This window comes from Petromyzon marinus, chromosome 3 (assembly GCF_048934315.1).
Source record: "Petromyzon marinus isolate PM22_M1 ecotype Great Lakes invasive population chromosome 3, UKy_Petmar_22M1.pri1.0, whole genome shotgun sequence".
Taxonomy (NCBI): domain Eukaryota; kingdom Metazoa; phylum Chordata; class Hyperoartia; order Petromyzontiformes; family Petromyzontidae; genus Petromyzon; species Petromyzon marinus.
This window is the reverse complement of record NC_133669.1, coordinates 3,458,481-3,463,666: the sequence shown is the minus strand read 5'-3', so window position 1 is coordinate 3,463,666 and position 5,186 is coordinate 3,458,481.

Sequence of the window (5,186 nt, the reverse complement as noted above, 5' to 3'; positions counted from 1 at the left end):
TGCGGGCATCACAACCTTAACACTACGATTAGTACTGCGGGCATCACGACCTTAACACTACGATTAGTACTGCAGCCATTACGACCTTAACACTACGATTAGTACTGCAAGCATCACGATCTTAACACTGTAATTAGTACTGCGGGCATCACAACCTTAACACTACGATTAGTACTGCGGGCATCACGACCTTAACACGACGATTAGTACTGCGGGCATCACGACCTTACTACGATTAGTACTGCGGGAATCACAACCTTAACACTACGATTAGTACTGCGGGCATCACAACCTTAACACTACGATTAGTACTGCGGGCATCACAACCTTAACACTACGATTAGTACTGCGGGCATCACGACCTTAACACTACGATTAGTACTGCAGCCATTACGACCTTAACACTATGATTAGTACTGCAAGCATCACGATCTTAACACTACGATTAGTACTGCAGCCATTACGACCTTAACACTACGATTAGTACTGCGGGCATCACGACCTTAACACTACGATTAGTACTGCAGGCATCACGACCTTAACACTACGATTAGTACTGCGGGCATCACGACCTTAACACGACGATTAGTACTGCGGGCATCACGACCTTAACACTACGATTAGTACTGCGAGCATCACGACCTTAACACGACGATTAGTACTGCGGGAATCACAACCATAACACAACGATTAGTACTGCGGGCATCACGACCTTAACACGACGATTAGTACTGCGGGCATCACGACCTTAACACTACGATTAGTACTGCGAGCATCACGACCTTAACACGACGATTAGTACTGCGGGAATCACAACCATAACACTACGATTAGTACTGCGGGCATCACGACCTTAACACTACGATTAGTACTGCGGGCATCACGACCTTAACACTACGATTAGTACTGCAGCCATTACGACCTTAACACTACGATTAGTACTGCAAGCATCACGATCTTAACACTACGATTAGTACTGCAGCCATTACGACCTTAACACTACGATTAGTACTGCGGGCATCACGATCTTAACACTACGATCAGTACTGCAGGCATCACGACCTTAACACTACGATTAGTACTGCGGGCATCACGACCTTAACACGACGATTAGTACTGCGGGCATCACGACCTTAACACGACGATTAGTACTGCGGGCATCACGACCTTAACACTACGATTAGTACTGCGAGCATCACGACCTTAACACGACGATTAGTACTGCGGGAATCACAACCATAACACTACGATTAGTACTGCGGGCATCACGACCTTAACAGGACGATTAGTACTGCGGGCATCACGACCTTAACACTACGATTAGTACTGCGAGCATCACGACCTTAACACGATGATTAGTACTGCGGGAATCACAACCATAACACTACGATTAGTACTGCGGGCATCACGATCTTAACACTACGATTAGTACTGCGGGCATCACGACCTTAACACTACGATTAGTACTGCAGCCATTACGACCTTAACACTACGATTAGTACTGCAAGCATAACGATCTTAACACTACGATTAGTACTGCAGCCATTACGACCTTAACACTACGATTAGTACTGCGGGCATCACGATCTTAACACTACGATTAGTACTGCAGGCATCACGACCTTAACACTACGATTAGTACTGCGGGCATCACGACCTTAACACGACAATTAGTACTGCGGGCATCACGACCTTAACACTACGATTAGTACTGCGAGCATCACGACCTTAACACTACGATTAGTACTGCGGGCATCACAACCTTAACACTACGATTAGTACTGCGGGCATCACGACCTTAACACTACGATTAGTACTGCGGGAATCACAACCTTAACACTACGATTAGTACTGCGGGCATCACGACCTTAACACTACGATTAGTACTGCGGGCATCACAACCATAACACTACGATTAGTACTGCGGGCATCACGACCTTAACACTACGATTAGTACTGCGGGCATCACGACCTTAACACTACGATTAGTACTGCGGGCATCACAACCTTAACACTACGATTAGTACTGCGGGCATCACGACCTTAACACTACGATTAGTACTGCGGGAATCACAACCTTAACACTACGATTAGTACTGCGGGCATCACGACCTTAACACTACGATTAGTACTGCGGGCATCAGGACCTTAACACGACGATTAGTACTGCGGGCATCACGACCTTAACACGACGATTAGTACTGCGGGCATCACAACCTTAACACTACGATTAGTACTGCGGGCATCACAACCTTAACACTACGATTAGTACTGCGGGCATCACAACCTTAACACTACGATTAGTACTGCGGGCATCACGACCATTAACACAACGATTAGTACTGCGGGCATCACGACCTTAACACTACGATTAGTACTGCGGGCATCACGACCTTAACACTACGATTAGTACTGCGGGCATCACGACCTTAACACTACGATTAATACTGCGGGCATCACGACCTTAACACTACGATTAGTACTGCGGGCATCACGACCTTAACACTACGATTAGTACTGCGGGCATCACGACCTTAACACTACGATTAGTACTGCGGGCATCACGACCTTAACATTACGATTAGTACTGCGGGCATCACGACCTTAACACTACGATTAGTACTGCGGGCATCACGACCTTAACACTACGATTAGTACTGCGGGCATCACGACCTTAACACTACGATTAGTACTGCGGGCATCACGACCTTAACACTACGATTAGTACTGCGGGCATCACGACCTTAACACTACGATTAGTACTGCGGGCATCACGACCTTAACACTACGATTAGTACTGCGGGCATCACGACCTTAACACTACGATTAGTACTGCGGGCATCACGACCTTAACACTACGATTAGTACTGCGGGCATCACGACCTTAACACTGTGATTAGTACTGCGGGCATCACAACCTTAACACTACGATTAGTACTGCGGGCATCACGACCTTAACACTACGATTAGTACTGCGGGAATCACAACCTTAACACTACGATTAGTACTGCGGGAATCACAACCATTAACACAACGATTAGTACTGCGGGCATCACGACCTTAACACTACGATTAGTACTGCGGGCATCACAACCTTAACACTACGATTAGTACTGCGGGAATCACAACCATTAACACAACGATTAGTACTGCGGGCATCACAACCTTAACACTACGATTAGTACTGCGGGCATCACAACCTTAACACTACGATTAGTACTGCGGGAATCACAACCATTAACACAACGATTAGTACTGCGGGCATCACGACCTTAATACTACGATTAGTACTGCGGGCATCACAACCTTAACACTACGATTAGTACTGCGGGCATCACGACCTTAACACTACAATTAGTACTGCGGGCATCACAACCTTAACACTACGATTAGTACTGCGGGCATCACAACCTTAACACTACGATTAGTACTGCGGGAATCACAACCATTAACACAACGATTAGTACTGCGGGCATCACGACCTTAACACTACGATTAGTACTGCGGGCATCACAACCTTAACACTACGATTAGTACTGCGGGCATCACGACCTTAACACTACAATTAGTACTGCGGGCATCACAACCTTAACACTACGATTAGTACTGCGGGCATCACAACCTTAACACTACGATTAGTACTGCGGGAATCACAACCATTAACACAACGATTAGTACTGCGGGAATCACGACCTTAACACTACGATTAGTACTGCGGGCATCACAACCTTAACACTACGATTAGTACTGCGGGCATCACGACCTTAACACTACGATTAGTACTGCGGGAATCACAACCTTAACACTACGATTAGTACTGCGGGCATCACGACCTTAACACTACGATTAGTACTGCGGGCATCACGACCTTAACACTACGATTAGTACTGCGGGCATCACAACCTTAACACTACGATTAGTACTGCGGGCATCACGACCTTAACACTACGATTAGTACTGCGGGCATCACGACCTTAACACGACGATTAGTACTGCGGGCATCACGACCTTAACACGACGATTAGTACTGCGGGCATCACGACCTTAACACTACGATTAGTACTGCGGGCATCACGACCTTAACACGACGATTAGTACTGCGGGCATCACGACCTTAACACTACGATTAGTACTGCGGGCATCATGACCTTAACACTACGATTAGTACTGCGGGCATCACGACCTTAACACTACGATTAGTACTGCGGGCATCATGACCTTAACACTACGATTAGTACTGCGGGCATCACGACCTTAACACTACGATTAGTACTGCGGGCATCATGACCTTAACACTACGATTAGTACTGCGGGCATCACGACCTTAACACGACGATTAGTACTGCGGGCATCACGACCTTAACACGACGATTAGTACTGCGGGCATCACGACCTTAACACTACGATTAGTACTGCGGGCATCACGACCTTAACACGACGATTAGTACTGCGGGCATCACGACCTTAACACTACGATTAGTACTGCGGGCATCATGACCTTAACACTACGATTAGTACTGCGGGCATCACGACCTTAACACTACGATTAGTACTGCGGGCATCACGACCTTAACACGACGATTAGTACTGCGGGCATCACGACCTTAACACTACGATTAGTACTGCGGGCATCACGACCTTAACACTACGCGCCAGCTGCTTCACGATGGACGTTAACGAAGGCCCGGCGTCATTGCGTGTCGGCCTCAGGGTCAAAAAATGTGCCACATTTGTGTAAAAAATTACCCACAAACAACGCAATTGGGATGACACAAAGTGATGAATTCCCGTGTGTCAGTCAATGTGCTGAGAGAGACCTTGTTGTGGCCGCACAGGGACAGCTGCCACTGGGGAGAGGGGTGCCCTTTTCAAATGTGTTGCAGTGAGATGTGATTTAATTTCTGTCAACCCATACGGTTTACACCTTATTGTTGTACAGGGGAAATTGAGTTTTCAGGTCCACACGGCGTACAGTCGTTTCAATACGGGAAATAACAAATGTTTTTGTTTATTTGGAACACTATAACAGGCGACGTTTCGGGCAATTGCCCTTCTGTGCTATGAGATAAAAAATTGTACTCGTCACCTTTGACCCCTACCCTCCCCTGCCCCCACTCGCCCGCGTTGCATTATGGGAGCCCGTGGAGGTGGATCTTTGACGTCACCGCGTGACGTCATCCCGCGTC